The sequence below is a fragment of the Stenella coeruleoalba genome, assembly GCF_951394435.1.
Source record: "Stenella coeruleoalba genome assembly, chromosome: 8".
NCBI classification, from domain to species: domain Eukaryota; kingdom Metazoa; phylum Chordata; class Mammalia; order Artiodactyla; family Delphinidae; genus Stenella; species Stenella coeruleoalba.
The window spans coordinates 43318649-43339516 of record NC_137154.1 but is presented as its reverse complement, the minus strand read 5'-3'; the positions used below and the strand labels follow the sequence as shown (position 1 = coordinate 43339516).

The 20868-nt window shown below is 51.3% G+C and overlaps 1 protein-coding gene across 2 annotated transcripts in view; it reads left to right on the top strand.

Moving 5' to 3' along the window:
- The window catches only part of MICAL2 (microtubule associated monooxygenase, calponin and LIM domain containing 2), a 223985-nt gene that overhangs the window by 19395 nt on the left and 183722 nt on the right, over positions 1–20868 (top strand). For both annotated transcript variants that reach the window (XM_079930564.1, XM_079930563.1), the window contains exon 2: positions 8987–9057. The gene's annotated coding sequence lies outside the window, so the exon portion shown is untranslated. The remainder of the gene's footprint in view (positions 1–8986; positions 9058–20868) is intronic.

Here is a 20868-nt window from a genome sequence, read left to right as displayed (position 1 = left end):
GAAGCCCCCCACCTCCCAAGACTGTGGGAAATGTCTGCCATTTCTAAGGGCGCTTTACAGTTTGCCAAGCACGTTCACATTCACATTTCACTCAGTCTTCACAGTCATCCTGTGTGGTCATTGGTTATTATCTCCATTTACTAGGTAAGGAGATTGAGGCTTGGCAGAGTTAAGTAATATGCCCATGATTCGTGGGTGGAAGGTAGTGACCCAGGCGCCCATGGCCGTCCCAGGCAGCCTCCGTCTGGAGGCTCAGGTTGACCATCCCTGCAAAGCCCTTCATCATTTCCCCTTTGCTCTTCTCCTGAGGAGGGTGGGGAGGAGACCATGTGACCACCAGACTTTTCTGCAGTTCTACTTTTATCCTCTCCCTCCTGCAGGTCCTGTTACTTCCAAAAAAGCACATGATGGTGGGCTTGAGCTGAGCCAGTGATCAGAGTTGCTTAAATCATCTCAACCCCATTCTCCCTTCTCCGTGGGTCCAAGGCCTAGGTTGGGCTTGGTGGGGAGCTGAGGCAGTGGGAGGGCGTTGTAGCTTTTGGCATTTTGGAGCAGACGTGCCCGGGGCGGAGGTGGGGGGTCTGGTGGGTGAGGGGGGAACCTGCACTCAGGGGTGGAGGAGGCCGGCATCCCCGGCTTCACCCAGAGGGAAGAGCAGGCACTAGGTTCAGGGCTCAGAACCACATCCAGGGTGCAGGGGGCTGCTGGGGGCCAAAGCAGAGACTGCTGGGGGTGGGGCACTTTCTTTTCAGGAGACAAACAGGCAAGTGGTCCTTCCAGCTAAGGTGGGACTAGACCCAGGGCTCCAGGATGGACTGTAATCCAGACTTATCAAACTCTAGTGTTGTTTCTTAAGTGGAAGAATTTTCCACTTGGTTCAGGTTATTGAAAAAGTACCTGCAACATCCCGGGAATATGAAGTCCAGTGAGACAGGGACTCTGCCATGAGGAGCTTATGCACCACAGCCTCCTTTTGACCCGTGCCCTCTTCTCCCTCCTGGGAACCTTGAATGCCAGGGGGGCAGTGGTGATACTTCCGTGCATATGGCAGTGTTCAGATTCCCAGTGTCCTGGAGCTCGACCTAGAATCTGGGTCTGGCAGGTCAGCACAGCAGCACAGGCTGGGAGTTGACAAAAACATCTGCTCCTCCATCTGGGTTCTAAGGCTGCTGTGGGGAGGGAGGGGTTATTGGGCCTTTATAATCATGGGTTTTGATTCCCTCTGTGATTGTGTGACCAAAGGAGCAGTCAGAGGAGCATCTCTGGAGTGTGGGTGAGAAAGATCTCGGGTAGAACGGCCACCAACGTAACAGCTTAGGTGCCCATAACCCTGTCTCTCTTCCTCCAGCCTGGCCAATGTCTGCTGCCTCTCTCTGCCTGCCTGCCTGGGTCATCCCTGCCTTCAGCTCTTTGCGTTGGTTTTCCCAGTCTCTAGTGCTTTCCATTTCTCCTTGGCCTGTCTCCATCCTCACCCTCCAAGGCTGAGATTCAGCCCTGCCTACTTCAGAAAGGTTTCCTAAACCCTCTCAGCCAAAACTCCCCCTCTTTTCTCCATATGCCTCCTTGGTGGAGAGCCAGCAGCCCCCAGTTCAGCATTTACATGTTACATAATGTGTTTTGAGCACCTGTCAAACAGCAGGCAGCAGAGCAGGGACTAGGACTTTGAAGTCTGATGGGCCTGGGTGTGTGTTCTAGCGCTGGTTCTTATGAGCTCTGTGGCTTTGGGTAGGTGCTTTGATTTCTCTGAGTCTCAGTTTCCTCATCTGAACTTGAGGATATGGTGCCTGTTTCACAGGGAAGTTGTAAGTATCTGGTGAGATAATCCACATAAAGCACTAAGCACACAGTTCCTGCCTCATAGTAAATGGCTAACATGTGGCAGCCTTTGTTACTCTTTGACACGTATCATCTTAGTTAATCCACACTCTAGTTTTATAAGGTAGACATCATCCCCCCAAGGTCTTAGTACGCACAAACAGTGAGGCTGGCATTCAAGCCCAAGTGCTGGCTGGCCCTGAGGCACTGTTCCTCCTGCTGCTGCCGCTGCTTCCCAAGTTCAGACCCCTAGTCCCTATGCTTTTTGGTATTCTTCACAGTTTTAGCCATGAAACTCAGCAAATGTTTATTGAATGATTTTTCCTGGCTGATTTTTTTGCAGTACGCGGGCCTCTCACTGTCGTGGCCTCTCCCGTTGCAGAGCACAGGCTCCGGACGCGCAGGCTCAGCAGCCATGGCTCACGGGCCCAGCCGCTCCGCGGCACGTGGGATCTTCGCAGACCAGGGCACGAACCCGTGTCCCCTGCCTCGGCAGGTGGACTCTCAACCACTGCGCCACCAGGGAAGCCCATTTCCTGGCTGATTTGATGGGAACCAGGAGCAGCAGGAGATGGGACCCCCTTGAGCACTCCATCCCCTTTCAGATGTGTAGCTGATCAGCTTGCCCATGGGTCGCTACTGCATACCACTCCAAGGCCAGGCAGTGCCGAGGAGCATGGTGCATCATTGCACCCAGCCAGGGAGGAGGGAAAGCAAATCGTGCCCTGAGGGCAAACCAGTCAGTTCCTTTTTTTTTTTTTTTTGTGGTGTGAGGGCCTCTTATGGCCTCTCCCCTTGCAGAGCACAGGCTCCGGACGCGCAGGCTCAGCAGCCATGGCTCACAGGCCTAGCCGCTCCGCGGCATGTGGGATCTTCCCGGACCAGGGCACCAACCAGTTCCTTTTAATTAATGTATTTATTTTTAAATCGCAGAGAATAAGGCTATGAAAAGAATAAGAACACTAAGGGAAATACTTGCCTGGATAATCCCCCACGACTGGGGCAGGCGCTGCCTGAACCCAGCTGCTGGAAAGCAAACAAAAACCGTTAGCCTGCAGGGAGGCTCTGGGTAGCGTGTGCCATTGTGAAGTGTGCGTCCTGTGAGGGTCAGTGGGTGAGGCTCCTCTGGAATGGCTTACTGAGCTGTCCCACACCCACGGGTGCAGCCGGGGCCCTGACAACATTACTGTAGTCAGGATGCTTTTCACATCATCTCAGATCATGGTTTCCAGTTTTTCTCCAGAAAACGTTGGAAGCTGCTGCTTCCTTCTCCAGCTGAGTCTCCTCTGGTACCAGCCGATGTCTGTGTCTGCACAGTCCTCACCCCCACTGGTTTATGTCTGTGCAGACGTTGGCATTGAGCTCCCGGGCCCTGTGGAAGAAGACAGCTGTGTGTGCTGGTTGGCGTGCTCAACCCACAGCTGGAGGCGAGGAGGAGGGGGAGGCGGCCAGTGCGGTTTTTAAAAATTTATTTATTTTATTTTATTTTTGGCTGCGTCGGGTCTTGGTTGCTGTGCGCGGGCTTTCTCTAGTTGCAGCGAGCGGGGGCTACTCTTCATTGCGGTGCGCAGGCTTCTCATTGCAGTGGCTTCTCTTGTTGCAGAGCACGGGCTCTAGGTGCGCGGGCTTCAGTAGCTGTGGTTTGCGGGCTTAGTTGCTCCGCGGCATGTGGGATCTTCCCCGACCAGGTCTCGAACCTGTGTCCCCTGCATCGGCAGGTGGGTTCTTAACCACTGCGCCACCAGGGAAGCCCAGCCAGCGTGTTCTGATTCTTTATTTTTGCTACCAGGCCAGGGTTTGGGTTTTTGCTTTGGCTTTTCTAAATCTCTTTAAAACACATCTGAAGGTGGAGCTTCTTTCCCTGGAGGGAACTAAGAGGGTGCCGTTAGAAGGCCTAGAGGAACAGGAACAGATCCTCTCTGGGTGCTGGCCCAGGAGGTGGCAAGGACATGATACAAAGTAAAGATAATATTGTTCAGCCCATGCTGTGTGTCAGGCACTGTAGTTGTACCTGCTGAGTCAGAATCTCTTGAGAAGAGTGACTGAGAAAAAACCAAAAACACCCCCCGTCCCCCCCCCAAAATAAAGAAACTCTCCATGGGATTCTGACAGGCATATCCTGTGTAAAACCCACGGATACATGCCATCTTGTTAACATCACACCGGAGCTCTTGGAGATTGAAATAACTCATGTTCAGAGAAGGAAACATCCAAGATGCTGCCTGTCCTGTCAGTGCCTGGGATGCTGTCTCTGGGTGGGGTGGGGGCCGGTTGTAGATGGGGGGCTGCGGCACAGCCCACCTCCCTTGAGTGGCAGCAGATGTGCCTGGGCGTAGAGGAGGCCTCAGGCTCAGGGATCAGAGTGTGCTGGGGAGGCGGCATGACAAGTGCACCAGGCAGCAGGCACTAGCAGCGTGACCTCAGCCAGTTAGTTGCTGAGCTCTCTGAGCCTCAGTCTCCTCACCTGGAAAGTGGGTTGGAGAAGCATCCAGCTCCTAGGGCTGTGCTGAAGGTTAGATGACATCGTACCAGTGAAAGGGTCATTTAAGGGCTCAGACAAGATAATTCCTCTTCCCTCACCTGCCCTCTAAATAGAGTTGTTTCAAGGAGCTGCCCAGATGTTTTTCTGTACCACAGTGAAGCCAGTGGAAATCAACTGTCTCCTTATTTCTCTCCTTGCCTTTTCCTATTGCTCATGGCCAGGGGGACCCATATCTGAGGCTGGGTTCCCAGCCCAGGCCCGCAGGACTGGGCTATGTACTTTTTCTGGTTCCAGCATCTTCCTCTCCCAGGAAGGGCATTGGTCCAAGGGCTGTGAGTGGCTCCTCTCACCTCAGTTTGTGGAGATGCCTTGCTGCCGTGTTTGCTTTTCCCTGGCTTCCTCGGTCTCACTGAGAGTGTGCAGTGGGCTTTTCTTCCTGGGTGGGATTTAGTGATGATAAAGCAGCCAGTTGTTGACTGCTGCTGTTAGTGGGGACTCTTTGGGTTTCAAGTGATAGGAGCCCAACTTGAATGAGCTTAAGCAAAAATGGGATGCCTCGGGGGCTTCCCTGGTGGCGCAGTGGTTGCGAGTCCGCCTGCCGATGCAGGGGACACGATGCCCTGGTCTGGGAAGATCCCACATGCCGCGGAGCGGCTGGGCCCGTGAGCCATGGCCACTAAGCCTGCACGTCCGGAGCCTGTGCTCCGCAATGGGAGAGGCCACAACAGTGAGAGGCCCGCGTACCCCCCAACAAAAAAAAAAAAAAAAAAAAAGGGATACTTTGGAAGGTTCTAGGGGAGGTACAGAGACTCAAAGGAGGCACTGCAGAATCCAGCCCCAGAAAGAGAACACCCAGAAAGGTGACCTCCAGCATCCCTGGACCAGCATCCCCTATCTAGTCCATGGATACAGGCAGCTCCCAGCTGACCCCACACAGCCCTGTACCTGACCCAAGAGGATCAGGCCTTCCCCAGGAGTTTTCAGATTGGAACTTGGCCCAGCTTGGAGCACATGCACACCCTTTGTACCTAAGAATGTGGCCGAGGAGGAAGGATACTCTGATGAACCTATCTTGAGTCCCATGCCTACCTTTTAGGCTGGTGAGTGAAGGATGGGGTGGAATCTGTTATTGGAACAAAGGGAGAAGGATGCTCGTAATATTAATAATTAAGCAGAAGGTGAATATTTTTAATTTTAAAAAAGGAATGTTATTTATTTTTTGGCTGTATTGGGTCTTTCTTGCTGCACGTGGGCTTTCTCTAGTTGCGGTGAGCAGAGGCTACTCTTCGTTGCAGTGCACAGGCTTCTCATTGCGGTGGCTTCTCTTGTTGCAGAGCATGGGCTCTAGGCACGCAGGCTTCAGTAGTTGTGGCACGCGGGCTCAGTAGTTGTGGCTCGCGGGCTCTAGAGCGCAGGCTCAGTAGTTGTGGTGCACAGGCTTAGTTGCTCCGTGGCATGTGGGATCCTCCCGGACCAGGGCTCGAACCCGTGTCCCCTGCATTGGCAGGTTGATTCTTAATCACTGTGCCACCAGGGAAGTCCTCTGGAGATGAATTTTTATTGAGTGCTTACTTTGAAGTAAAAATTATTCTAAGCTCTTTACTTACAGGCCTCATTTAATCTTTACAATCAATCCTATTTTATACATGAGGAAGCTGTGGCACAGACAGTTTAAGCAATTTGCCTAAGGTCACATAGCTAGCTAGTAGGAGAGCAGGGATTGAACCCAAGCAGATTACTCCCAGTGTGCTCCTAACCGCCCACTCTGATGCAGACGATACAGCAGATGCCATCTCCCAGCACTTACTCTAAACTAAACACCGGGCTGTCCTTTACAGCATTATCTCATTTCATCTTCAGAACAGCCTTGTGGACTAACATTATCCCCATTTTTGGATAAGAAACAGGCTCACAGAGATTATGTGACTTGCCTGGGGCCACCTGACTAATTTAAAGTGACAGAGCCCAGACAGGAACCCAGGTACGCCTGATTCTGGGGCCTGTGCTGGTGAACACTTTGCTGGGTAGCCTTTGTATTCAGACATTCCTCTTGCTCTCTCAGGTGCTCCCCTGGCAATCGGGATGAAGAGTGGTCCTGGCTCAGCATCTGAGCCTTCATCCTCTGTGCCGAGGGCTGGGCGTGGAGAGCTCTGCTTGGCACACACTGCTGAGGGGCTGGCTTTGTGGTTCTGAGCTGGATTTGGTGTGTCTCACACTAACTCATGCCTAACGCTTCATGAACAAGCCCTCAGTGCATCTAAGCTCTGGATTTCTTCATTCCGCCCTTCAACAAATACTGATGGAGTGCCTAGTGGGTGCCAGGCCCTGTTCCAGGGGCTTGGGGTTCCTCAGTGAGTCTCTGACTCTATGGAAGTAGGAAGGCCCCCAGAGTTCCTCTCACCTCCCTCGGGATCCATGAGGTTACTCAAGCTCACAGGAAACCTTTCCTGCACCACCTAAGTCAGGCCTACAGGGACCTGGAGACCTCATACGTCTTTGCTTGGGATTGGCATGATGGCAAATCTGAGAGCAGAGATTGTTTCCTCATTCCGATTGACGACAAAGGGCAGCGTGTCAGGGAGCAAGCGTGGGCATGGACCCCCCGGCCAGCTCCGCTGTGAGTCCCAGGCTGCTGTGGTCGGTATGGATTGAGGTTGGGCCGTGCCTCAGTTCTGCTCTCTGTGACGTGGCTGTACTGCCTGCCTCACTGGGTTGCTGGGAGGATTATCTGGGATAGCACATGCTAACCACCTGTCGTAATGCCTGCATGCGGGTTAATCCCTCTCCCTCCTTTTAACAATAGGCTAGCTTCGTGGGTGTCTCTAAAAGTCAGGGCCTGTGGATGGGGGCAGTTAGAAGGGGTCCTTGGTGAGGATATCACCAATTAGTTCAAGCTCCTCATTTTGCAGTTGAGGAAACTGAGGCCCCTCGAGGGGAAGGAAGGTGCTTGGCCTTAGGACCTTCTGGTTTAGTGGAGTTAAAGGGAGCTTGAAGCATGTTTGGCTGTAGGTCAGATGGAGGGTACAGGTTGGCCCTTGGAGTGGCTGGATCGCAACGTGTGCGCAGGCCTATGTGGGAATTTGACTGGTGGTTAGCCCTTGTAGACTGGTCCCGAGATGCCCACCTCCATCCAACTATGCAACAGCCCAGGCAGAACCTCAGAGAGCCCCTGTTCCCTGCTGTTGGTCTCAGTAACATCCCAGGGTTGGTAGGGGCTTCCATTCCTGACATCTCGGGAGCAGGGGGCGGCCCCTGGTTCTCATACCTGGCTAGACCCATAGTGGAATTCTACACCAGAATGCCCAGCTCCCCGACCCACTGCACCCAGAAGCTTCCCTTGAAAAGCAGGGAGGCAGATGGGTGGAGACCTCCTGACTCTCTGACTTCTGGCTCAAGGCAGCAGCACAGAGCCTCTAGCTCAGGCTGGTAGAATGTGGCCAAGGCAGGCCAGCCTGTTGGTCAGCTGCCGCGGGCTGGAGAGGTGTGGCTTGATAATGATGATGGGGATGGAGATGACTGCAGCTTCCGCCCAGGTGGCTGCCGTGGGGCGTGCGGGCCCATCGCAGCGGTGCTGGGACACCTCTCACCTCAGCGTGGTGGGAGAGACCATGAGCACTGAGTCAGCCAGGCCCGGGCTTGAGTCCTGCCACTCCCTGGGGCCTTGACAAGTGCCTTCTGCCCTCTAAGCCCCTACTCCTGTCTGTGAGGAGCCACTGAGACAAAGCATGTCTGGTCGCTAACAGTGCTCGTTCCATGCATGGCCAGTGCTCAGTAAATAGTTGCTTTTCTCCCATTAATAGTCTGAGGATTCTGAACAGTGAGTCCCAACTCCTGGGCTCTAAATGCAGCCTTCTGTGTACTAGAGAGAATACGTACGTGTTTCCGTGGGCAATAGCCCTGCCACCTTGCCGAGCAAAGTGAGCGCAAGTCCACGGAGTATGGCGATTGCCTCTTGGCGATCTCAAATCTTACATGTCTTTTTCTTTTTCTTTTTTTTTCTTACATGTCTTAAGTTTTGTCCTTTTGAGGCCACCTTTTAGAAAATTGGAATTGTGAAAGTAAATCCTTAAAATTTTTGTAACTCTAGGCTCCATTTTCCAAACAGGTGTAGAAGCATTTTCTGCAAAAGAAGTGGGATGTAACCAGATCACTAGGGTGGTCATTGGAAACCAAAATCATAATTTGTTTAGGAAACTCAGCCATAATCAGATAGTCCACGCTTATGACTTCCTAATTTATTCAGCATTTTGGACCTTTCCACCTTGGAAATATGACAAATTTTACATTGGTGACTTGTTACCAAGTTTTTACACCAGCTTGATTTTACTTTCCTCATGTCCTAAGCTTAGAAATTCTGGCATTTTTAATTTTTACTGGAGCAACGAATGACGCGTTCTTTTCCATATCCATCTCACTTTCTCTGCAAGCCTTTGTGTAGAGGTGTGATAAGCCTTAGGGTACCCAGCCAGTGGCAGACAAAGGAATGTGTTTACGTGTCTCATAATTCCTTTCTTCACATGAAACACTTGGAGCACGAAGAGACATTCTCTGTCCATTTCCTCTTGTTGGGTAAAGTGTTACTACGGGACAAAGTGCACAGCATGTGGAACCTCTTGGTGGGGAGAAGAGAGGCGGCGGTAATGTAAGATAATCTACCTGACATTCCTTGTTGGGCTCTTGTTTTTAAAGGAATATGGCAACCTGTGCATGGCTTGTCCTGGGAGGAGCTGACTTCAGTCATTGTGATGCCTAAGAATCAAGTAAGTAAGTCACAGTGGTGGATCTCTTTTCTGCCATTGAATCGCTCCTGGGGGGCTGGCTTCAGGCTTTGGAAAGGATAGGGGTGCTTGCACTCTTCCTTCAAGCCCGAGTGAATGTGACCCCTATGAAGAAACAGTGGCTGGCGAAAGCCCTCTGTCTTTGCCTACCACCTCCAAGGCCGCACAGCCCTCCCACGCTGTCAGAGAAGGGAGTGTGGCAGGGATTGAGACTGAGATGTGTTTGGGGACATGAAAGACCTGTGTGACTCAGTGGGCTTTGAGTGGATGGAATCTCTGTCCCTCTTCCTCTCAGCTGTCCTGATTCCACTCCCAGCTCTGATGCTGTTTCCGTCTCCTGCTGGCCCAGGTCTGTGCCAAGACAGGAATCTGGCCAGGTAGCTTCTTCAGGGAGTGACTTCCAAGCATGGTAGACCGTTTGTCCTAGAGTTGCAAATATGATCACAGCATCTTCCTCTGCTTGGGTTCCATTGTAAGCAGAGCAAACCTGTTCGTATCTTTCCATAAATTCAGCAGGGGCATGGAGGCGTAGGGTCTGGAAGACTCCGTGTAGGTGAAAAATCAATGACTTGTATGGCATCATCACCCTCATGAACTATGTAAGAGCCTTCCCACTGCTCTCCTGGCCCTACTCTCTCCTCTTCAATGCTGCCAGAGACCTTCCTCAAAGACATGTCTGCCTGTCACTCTCCCACTGGCCTTCAAGGGCCCCCTCCAGTGACTTTCTAGACCATTTGTCCAAGAGTTGAAAATTTCCTCTCCTTTCCACCCCAGCTCCAGTCCCACAACTCCTGGAACAGATCTCCACATCCAGGACACGTGTTCCCTCTGAGAAGCTTCCCTCACTCTCCCAGCAAAGTTGGGGCCTCCTCCTCTCCACTCCCCTAGCGCTTTGTTCAGATCTCAGGTGTGTCACTGGCTGAGTCGAGTTTTGTCCACTCGTCCGTCTCCCCCACCAGCTGTGGATGCCTGGAAGGCAAGGATCCGTCTTCCAGCCTCCCTGTCTGAGCCGGGCAGCACCAGGGCTGGGCACATGGCAGGGGAGCAACAGTGTTTGTTGGCTCAAGGAGTTCAAGCCCTGAGGTTTCTTCAGGGCTTTATGGCTCACGAAGTCCTATCTTCTGTCTCGTGCGGGCCTCGTACCTGGGGAGGGGTAGTCAAGTCATCCCCATTTATTTTACAGACATGGAGGCTGAGGTCTGAGCTCTCAGACTACAGGCTGTTAAGGTCCAAGACCCACATCTCCTGTGAACCAGGCTAGTTCTAGTTCTGGTTTCTATAACCAAATTTTATAATTAGAGAGAACCCAAGAGGTATTTAGAGCAAACCCCTCATTACCTGATAGGGAAACTGAGGCCTGGCCTGAGGATATTTTCTCAGGGTTGCATGACCCACTGCTGTCCAGTGGAGATTTGGAAGGCAGGGCCTAGATTTCCAGTCTAACTTTCTTTCCACACCCCTTCTCTCCTCCTCTGCCTCCCTTCTGTATACAGCCGTCAGAGTCCATTTGGGGACCATCTGTCTGCATTTACAGGAGGGTGAAGAACTTACAGAATGCCCTGAGTCAGAGGGAAGGTAGAATAAAACTGACCCTGCCTCAGGAGCTTCCCTGGAGGTGTGAGACCAGGGGTGGGTGGTGGGTGGGGGCTGCAGAGCCCAGTGGAGGGGGGAAGGAGGGGAGGGTGAGGCTAGGGCAGGGAACAGGCCCCAGAGGAAGGGCAGCCGGCAGGCATGGCTGGGGATTCAGAGGCTGGCCTCGTGGGCACTGAGGATCCCCGGTAGAGGGAGGCTGGAGAGGGTGAGGAGTCCGTGTTGAGATGCTGAGCAGCAGCGTGAGAAAGGGGTTGGCGGGATCTAGGGGAAAGCTGCTTTCGTAGTTCTGGTTCTTAGTGTCTGGGCGAAGAGGTCCTGATCAGCCAGCCTGCTGGGGCCTGAGAATCCCTCCCGTTTCCCGGAGAAACACAGAAAGTGGAGCGCGTGCATAGAGGAGGGTTGAACGATAGACAATTCCATCATTGTCTGAAATGTGTATGGGGAGGGAAGTGTGTGCATTGCTGGCCGGCTCACCTCTATTGTGCTCAAATGAATTTTGTTTTGTTTCTGATTGACCACACTTCCAGATGGTCTTTTCCCCCATCTCAATCTTAGGGCTCTCCTGAAACATTCATTCCGTCCAGACATGATACAGGACCAGGTTGGTCGTGCTTTTTCCAGTTTCACCCTGCCTCTTCTTGCAACTTCCTAGACACACAGACTGGGATCCTGGTACTGACTGCAGGCTCTATCTCCACTGGCAGGTTGAAACATACACTTTGCCCAAATTACAGAGAATGTGAATTTTGCCAGATAGGTACCTTGACCTTGAGTTGTTTTCCAACACATGACCAGGTTATAAACTTCTGCAGGGAAAGTGTGCAGTGTCACATCATTATTGTTTACACCTTTGGCTTACGTTACACTCTACATTTCATCAAGATCAGTTCATCTTCATAATAAGTAAATCTTCATTTACTCCCATTTCACAGATGAGGAGTTTGACTTAGGCTGTGACCTGCCCAGCGTTAATGTAGCTGTCTATGGGCTGAGCTGGGCCACAGCCCAGGCCTCCTGTTTATAAATTCTCTCATCTTTATACCCTACTAAGCTTCACCCATATGCAAATTTCTGAAGGGCTCAGGACATAAGAGGAGCTCAATAAATATTTGTTGAATGAGTGAACTTTGGCTATTTTTTTCTTTTTTTTGGGGGGGTGGGGTGGGGTCACTCTTACCCATGAATGGATCCTTTTTGGCAGCAAAGGGAACACTACCCTGTGAAGTATTTGAATTTCTTTCCACGATAAGGAACTAGTGAGTTCTCTTCTCACCCAGCCTCACCTCCGGGAACTGGGTCACGCACACTGAATAATTAATTCCTTGAGTCTTTAACTCCTGATGCTGAGGTGATCTGACCAACATTGGTCTTGAAAGGTCCCTGGCAGAGACAGATCCTATTGTTTGTCATCATACACCTTCAGATGACCCATGTCATTGCTCACAGGGAATACTCTTGGCCTAATCAGGTCAGACTTCCAGCAGCTTAATTCAGTTCCCTCCTGCCACTCATCCCCATCAATCTCCCCTAGAGCAAAGGAGAGAGATCTTTGTGGGTTATCTTAGGTATTTAGGGTTCTGTAGGGACAGGAAGGCCCACCTCTCCTTTCTCACTCCCCCTCTGAACTCCTTAAGATTTTGTGGCAAGGGCTGGAGAAAGAGCAGCAGACCATGTCAGGTTGGGAAGGGATGCATGGGGCTGGGGAGGCAGTTATCAAAATACCTGCTGGGCCTGCTCTTTCCCTGAGTGATACTTGGGTCATGTTGCTTAGAGTCTGCAGGGGATCCAGCTGGCCTCGTTAGAGCAACCTAATTAGATCTCGAGGTCAGCAGAGTAGAGTGGAAAAAAGAGTAGGCTGAGGTCAAAAGACCCACGATCTGGTGCTGGTTGTTCACAGCTCATCGGCATGGCATGGCCATGGGCCAGTTGCAGAATTTCACCTGCCCTCAGATTTCTTATTAAGGAAGTAAGGGAGGCACAGAGGGTTGTGGCATCTTAAAGGGGCCTCCTAGACTCCCAGTGCCCACTCTGCCTGTCCTCGTGATCAGCACCGTCTTCTCCTCCAGGTCGCCACCTCCTCTGCTTGCTTCTGTAGGCATTTTCTCCTGGACTTTGTAGCGTTGCCTCTCCCCTGCCCCACCCCTAGATATGCCAGAGTGCAGATAAAAACTGCCTGTTGCTGCCGTAGTCTCCTGCCAAGCAGCCTGGAAAAAAAAAGTCTAATGATTTGAAAGTGCATTGGGGACCTAGGAGGTACAGGTTGGTATAGGAGGGGAGTGGGATTAACCTGTGAGTGGAAAGAAACCAGCCCAGGTTCTTAGGGGTTGTTGGGATATCCAAGATCTTCATGTCCTGAGGTGCCTGGACTCTGTCCAGTTGTTTGACCAAAGGATACTAGATATGTTCTTAAACACATGGCCCCAAGTTTACCATCTTCTTCCCTGGCCAGGCTCTGTGGCCAGGGGTGACCAGGCACTCTGGAGCAATAATGATGGTGGTGTTGGTGGAAAGCTGCTCAGGGGGAGCTAAGAGATGTCTCAGACAAACAACTAACACACAAAGGGCAAGGGTTGAGGAGGGTGGATCTGTCTCTAAGACTCATGATCTTGGGGCGTGAAAGCTGGAAAGAGCCTACAGATCATCTGATTTATTTCTCCAGTTTTATGGGTAAAGAAACCAAAGCCCAGAGACGTGACTTAACCAGACGCATAAAGCAAGCTAGAGGTGGAACCCGAGATGCAAGCCAGGTCTCCTGATTCCCAGCCTTGGAATCACAAACCTGATACAAAGTGGCTATTTCCCCAGTGCCATATTGCCTCCTCTCCGTGGGTTCAGCCACTGCCCTTTCCACTCCTCTCCTTGACCCTGGGCTTGATTGTCCAAGGTGTTATCAGGGCCCACAATAACCTCCTTGTTTATCGAGGCCTAATAAAACCTGGGTGTGACATCACCACGAGGTTGAGGCTTCTCTCACATGTGGGCTGTTTGACTTGTACTCAGGGATTTAACACTGTTGGGTCAGCAGTATTCTGTTTTATGGTGTGGCTTGGGGTGAAAGATTAATGCAAGACAGGAAATGAAGGATCTGACGGCCCAGCCTCAGCAATAGTGGACTCTCGTGGGTTTATCATTCAGACAGAAATCAGCTTTGTTGCTAATCATGCCTCTTTCTGAGACTCTGGAGCTGAGGGCATGAATCAAGTGCAGCCTGCACCATCCCTTGCTCTGAGAGGGGGCGCTTTGGGTTAGAGGCTGTCCGCCCCATCGCTGTGTTGCTGGCACGTAAACCAGAACAGAAGCCATTGATTTTTTTCTCGAGGGCTCCATTTGGCTCAGCACTTCCTGCTGAGCTCAAGGAAACGTATCGTGAGCTCTTTCCATTGAGCAGGCGCTGGGTTTACATATTTTACCTTGTTTTTCCTCCCTGCGGCCCTCTGAGAGGTGAGCATGGCTGTTTGTTATATCGAGGAGAAAATGGGCAGATCCAGGTTAAATAACTAGCCCACGTCCCACAGGGGCCAGGGCTCAGATGCAGGGGGTCCGATCTTAAAGCCTTTCCTCGCTCCACATTTCACACGGCCTCTTTTTGCATGGAGAAGGGAGAGCTGGGCCAAGTGGGCCGGGCATTGACTGAGACGTCAAGCATTTATGATGGGACTTCTGAGTGCCGGGCTCTGGGCTTGGTTGTGGGGATGCAAAGGTGAGTAAGACCTGGTCCCTTTATTCCCAGGAGTTCATGGCCTGACCTGGTGGCAGGACAGATGTGTATAGAGTCACAGCCACTGCTCTAAGCAGTGTCATAATGAGTCACACACCAAGTGCTCTGAAAGCACTGAGAAGAGAGCAACGCGCAGGGAAACTGGCACCAAGCATGTGCTCTGGGACTTGGGTATTGAGGGGTAAGTAGGAGATTGCCAGGCAGAGAAGGAGGCAGAGAGTTTTCCAAGTGAAAGATGAGGCGGTATGAAGGCTTGATTCGGTACTTGGAAGTGAGGAGTCATGGGCATATTTTCTCAGCTGACGTAGAAGGAGTGGAACTTTCAGTTGGGAGATAAGCTGGGGGAGGAGGGGTTTGGGACCAGACCGTTAAGGGCTTTGTAAAACACTTGCTAATTATGTGAGAGTCATTGAAAGAAACATCAGACCAGCAGAGATTCTCCAGATATGAATTCTCCAGGCGTCTGAAGTACCTTTCCCTGTAGAAATGTTTGTGGGACTTGTGTTCAGACAGTTTGTGTCCATTTTCTACATTTTGTGTCTCACGAACCAGTGGAGGTGTTTATTGATGGCGCTAGGGCATTGGGCTGGGATGGGCCACACTGACAGTTCATATTTAAAATGTCTCAGATTCCTCTTGCCAAATAAGCTGATAGCAGACACCCTTGTGGGTTCATGTGCAGCCTGTCTCTCCAGGGATTGTTTTGCATTCCAGACAAAGCCACACAGTAATTCTGCAGCAGCTGGGGGTGTGGGGTGAGAAGGCTACTTAAAGATCAGCGAAAATATATTGCTGTTTTTAAGGACAATATTTACAAGGCAAAAGTATCTAGGAAGTGATCATTTGCCCTGAGGGTAAGCCAGAATCTTTTAAAAATCCCAACCCTTTAGAGTGAGAAGGGTCTTGGGGAAGAGAGCGAGCCTTTCAGGAACTCGTGTCTCTCTCCTCTCTAATGAACTCCTTGCCGAGGTCTGCCCCAGGAAACCTATTCTGGAAGCAGAACTTTGAGCCTGACGTACCCTTCATGGAAGGGAGGGGAGCAAACACCCGGAGAGCGATCTGGAGTCCAGGTCTTCCTGGTCTCGTATCACAGTCCACCTTTTGTGGCCCCCTGGGTTTCGTTTCTTTACAAGGAAAGAGGAAATCCTTTCTGGGATGGTGGCTGCTTTAGTGAATGTGTTTTTCAGGACATAAGCCCAAACACCTAGAGAAGTGTCCAGCGCCTTCATTCAGCCAACCCAAATGTCTTACATCGGGATGGCAGGAAACTGTCTCCCGAACCTTGACAGAAAATTCACTGGCTCAGTCACATCTTCTGTGGTCCTCCCTGGGGCTGCTCTCTGTTGGGGTGTGGGTCAGGGAGGGGCGTTTTGACCCACCGAGTGAGGAATGGCCAAGGCAGTCGCTGGTCCTGGAGTGCTTGTCTCAGCATCTCTGAGCTCACAGGAACGTGGCCTTTGAGTGTCACCTGGAGAGCCAGGTGTCCCTCCCCTCACAGCTCTGTGGCCCCCCTCACACGGGCTCACATCACCCTCCAGGTCAGCCTTTGTTGTTGGTAACAGCTGTTACCAACCTGTCAAGCTAATCATCTCAGAAGTGGGGTCAGCAGCTGAGTGTATCTTAGGGACTGGTTCTGCCCTAATCAGAGAGGCCTTTCTGTATTTACTGTCTGAAACCTTGCATGGTTTTAAAGAGCTTTTGTGAAAACAGTTCATAGGAGACTTCAGTTCCTCTGCATAGTAAGGATGTGGCCCAAACAGTCTTTCTCTCCCCCTTCTGCTCAGACACCTGAACCAGCCCCCTGGTAACGGCACATTTGACGTGGGCACAGAGCCCCTTGGGCGGGTCCGGTGAAGGGAAGACAGCATTGCTCAGGGCTGTCTCGCCCTGTCAGTCTCTGGCCTGCTCACCCCGCAGAGGCTGCATCTGAGAACCATTAAGCTGTGTTCACTTAGCACATTGCCCGGCACAAGGTAATTGGTATCTGTGGGATGAATATAGGAACAAACACATAACCAGCAAGTAAACCCTCCCATTTTCCAGCAGAAGCAAAAAGGACTGAGTATCTCTCAGGCTGAGTTGAATTGCCCGAGTGCTGTCCACGATCCAGCACGCACTCCAGGAAAGATCCCTCTGGTCCCGGGCACGAAAGGAATTACAGACTCTCCTACCTCCTGGTTTGGGCCTGGAGGGAGGGCCAGAAGAACTTTCATCCACATCCAGAAATTCCCCCACTCAAGACTATGAGTCCTACTTTCAAGGCTTAAAACAAGCCTAACATACAAACAAAGAACAGTAACAGCAACAAAGCATGGGAATGTGGGCCCCGGCGCAAGCCAGGCAGAGTCCATCCTGCTGGCGACCCCTGCTTGCCCAGTCCGTCCCCGCTTGGCTGAGAATCCCATGCTTGGACGTGTCTCCCAGGAGCCTCCCGACGCGTATCCTTGTTTTGTCAGACTGCTTTTCTGCAGCACAGGGCTTTTCACATTTAAATCACAGATCCCAGCTTCCCAAGTGTGTTGACATGTCAGTAGGTTTCGAACAGCCCATTAGGCTTTTCTGACTCAGGCAGGGCTCACCTGCCCGTGCATGTGCACACACCTGCTCGGAAAGGTTGAATGCAGTTGATAGGCCGTTGTGTGGAGACTGGGGTAATGGGTGTGCCCAGCTGAACTGCCGGCTGGGTGGACACCTCACTGGAAGAAACAGGCAAGCATCTCCCCTTCCCAGGCCCCGGGCATACCTGCACAGAGGCCAGCTGACCTCCGAGATCCAGGGAGGTATTATTTACGTTGCTAATAACATTAATTATAATACAAACAACAAAGCATGTCTAATTGCATATCAGGAAACTAATCCTGAAATTAAAGGCCTATAATTCAAATGAAAAATGTTTTAAGTCTTTTAAGTGAACTCTAAAGGTGGTACAGTGAGCGCTGTTCCATTCCTCCTGAAATAAATTTTTACCGGTAAATGTTCATTCATTCAACAAACATGTACTAATTACCTACTAGGAGCCGACACCACACTGGCACCAAAATTACAAAGCTAAAAATCAGTAGACAATTCGTTAATGGGTGAATTAGTCCAAAGGGACATGATACAAAAAGTTGAATTATTTGATTAAATATTGATTGAATGCCAACTGCATACTTAGAACTGAGCTGAATATTCTGGGAAATAGAAAAGAAACAAAAGACACTGGCCTTTTCCTTAAGAAGTTTATACACTATATTGTCCAGACAGGCATAATGCACAAACCTGTGTTGGGTTCAAGGCTAAATGAAGTGCCAAATGGCCGGTTCTGTGTCTCATATGACCCCATGTGTGTTATAACTGTCTGTCTCTAGGAATTACTAGATGGTAGTTTCTCAGAAGCTGGGAAGACAGAGCTTGTTCCCCTGGTATCCAGAGTGCCTAGCAGTTTCCCCCTTGGACCTCAGGCTGCAGAGATTCTGTGTGGGAGTAGGCCCAGGAAGCTATATTTTTGGACACTTCCTAGTGAATCGTGTGGTGTAGAACCAGGTTTGGTGACCTCTGGCACAGACTCTGAGAGTAAGAAGAATGCATGTGAAAGAAGGGTCAGTATGGGATGGGGAGCCTTTTGTGCCTGAAAACTCCGGCTCATCCCTTAAGATCCAGCTCTGGCGCTGCTTCTTTGAGCCTCTCTCCAGGCTGTGGGTCACTCCATCTCCCATCTCTGTGTCCACACGTCTTGGTACCCACCTCTACTGCAGCTCTTAACTATAATTATTTAAAATTGCTTCCCTGAATAGACTGTGATGTCAGCACATAGTAGGTCTTCAATTAGTACTTCAGGGCCTGACTTTGCTTCAGAGGATGGGTAAGATTTGAGCAGGGATGGGAGGAGGAAGGCAGAGACCAGATGTGGAGTATTAAATGGGCCAGTCTGTCTGATGCAGCCACAGGGGAGCCCTAAGGCCTTTAGGAATTGAGCCTAACAAGGAAATGGGGGCTGCGTGGAGGGGGCTGACGAGCCCATCATGGGAGTTGGGACTTATACAGTGGGGCTTAGGGAGCCCTGAGGGCTGTATGAGCCGTGTGGGGTGGTGCAGACAAGACGGGAAGGGGAAGACGCGAACTGGAGACGAGTGAGGAGGCTCCCGGGGTCATTCTGGTGGTGGTCAAAGAGGAAGGGCAGTCACAGTTCACGCCGCCACACAGCCTGAATTTTGTGGCTGCTCTTGATTGGATTTTACCAACAAGCAGTGGTTATTGGACATGTGCCATTGCCAAAGGCCCTGGATATGCAGCACCTGGCGTCAGAGAGCTCAGGGTCCAGGGAGGCGGGCAGGCCCAAAAGTAGTTCATGCGATAGTCTGTATGCAACCAGCACTGGAACCTCCACGGAGTACAGTGTAGGAGAAGGGGGTGTGGGGAGACCAAGGTAAGACTTCAAAGAAGAGTTGCAGCCAAGGATACCGCCTAGCCTGGCGTCAGGGTTTCCTCCTCATGTAACCCAGTGGGGTCAGGACTGTTATTATCTCCATTTTATGGATGAGGAAACTGAGGTTCAAAGAAATTAGGTGACTCATCTAGGCTCACACACCTAGTAAGTGGTGGGTCAGGTTTGTAACAAGTCTGCCTGACTCCAGAGCCCACACTGGGACCCCTGACACTCTGCTGCCTTTGATGTTTCAGCCCTAAAGCCGACTGGGTTTTTACCAAGGGAACGGAGTCTGGATGGGCCTTCTAGATGGAGGGACCAGCGTAAGCAGAGGCACAGGGAGGGAGGCCTGGAAGAGTTCAGTTTGTTAGGGAGCTACAGATGCAGATGGCTCAGTAGGTCTGGTCGTGGGGTCAGGGAAATGGTGAGGTGGCAGGCTGGAGAGCAGGCAAGGGACGAAGCAGGAAGGTGGGTTTTGTCTTGCTCTGCTGAGATGTTTGGCTCTCACCCTGAAGTTGCTCAGGGAGCTGCTGAAGGGTTTGAAACAGGAACAGAACCTGACCAAGTGTGCATTTCTGGTGGAAAGATCTCTCTGGCAGCAGCTCCAGAGAGAGGCTGGTGGACTGGAGGGAGCAAGCAGGAAGGGCATTTATGAGGAGGTATTGAGAGTTAAACGAGAGGGGAGGCTGGACAGGAGGCAGTGACTGGGGCTATTGTGGAGGCAGTGCTTGGTGACTGGCTGGCTCCTCGAGGTGAGGGAAAGGGGGCAGAGGAGGTGACTCCAGGGGTGTGGCGTGAGAGTCTGGGTACAGATGGTGCTGTTCACTGAGGCTGGGGGTGCCAGGGAGGTGAAGGCGGAAGGTAAACTGACCACGTGTCAGGTCTCTGCAAGACAGTCAGGGGAAGAGTGTAATTGGCAGTTGAATACAGGTCTGGAAAGCAGCTGGAGGTTCACGACAGAGGGATAGCTTGATGGGTCATTGGGATGTAGATATTGGTTGATCTGTGGATGTGTTGAGGTCCTTGAAAACGGGAGGAGTGTGCAGATCAGAATCTGGGGGAATTTCAGGGGCATTCAGAGAGAGATGTGTCTGCACAGACTGAAGATGGGAGAGACCCTGGGCAAGATAAGGTCCACTAAGTGACAGTTAGCTGTAGCCACAGAGTTGGCGGTGGCCTTGGGCATGATGCCTAGGTGGGCTGTGTGTGGGAGGGGGAATGAGACTGTGGTAGATTAGAGGGTGAGTGGAAGTGAGGAAGTGGACATTGCCAGGCTGGACTTTCCTACTGGGAACCTAGACTGTGAGGGGAAGGAGGGAGAGTGCCATTATGAAGAGCAAATGTAGATCTAACTGTGGTTGAATTTGTGCACATTTTTGAGACTGATTTCACATTGTTAAATTCACACATCCAAAAGAGAACAAAAAACACTTTTGTTAGGCAATGAGTTCTTTTTTTTTTTTTTTTTTTGGTTTGAAAAAATGTAGTTACTTGGCACAATTCTTCAAAATGGGGGAGCCTTTGGAGGACAGACTCCATGAGACACGGTTGGGCTGTGAGCTTCTGGGGCAGGGACTGCTCTGTGGTTGTCCTGGGCTCCTGGGTATGGTGTGTGCAGAGCGAGCAGGCGTTGTTGAGAAATCCTTTTCGAGTTCACTTTTCCATGACGTTTATGCCTCCTCCCCAGCATCCTTCTCTATCCTCCAGACTGATTACTAGGGTTGCAGTCCCTGAGGCCTGAGCTCAGCCATCCAGACACAAAGGCTCACCTGGGGGGTGACTTTAAGGGTGTGCTGGGCAAAGACTCGGTGGAAAATATGCTTCAACTGTCCCATCTCAGCTTAAGGTAGATAAGGGGAGATGATCGCCCTTACCATCTATGTGAAAATGCCCCTATTTCTGCTGTGGTTTGGCTTGGGCTACCTCGGGTGGTGGGTGTTATCCCCAGGGCAGTGGGCTGGAAGGACGCTGGAAAAGCACATCCTGAGCCCGCCCCACGAGAGGCACCTTCATCTAATTTTCACAGGGACTCTGTGTTGTTTGTGACTTGCTCAAGGGAATGCTGGGGACTCGG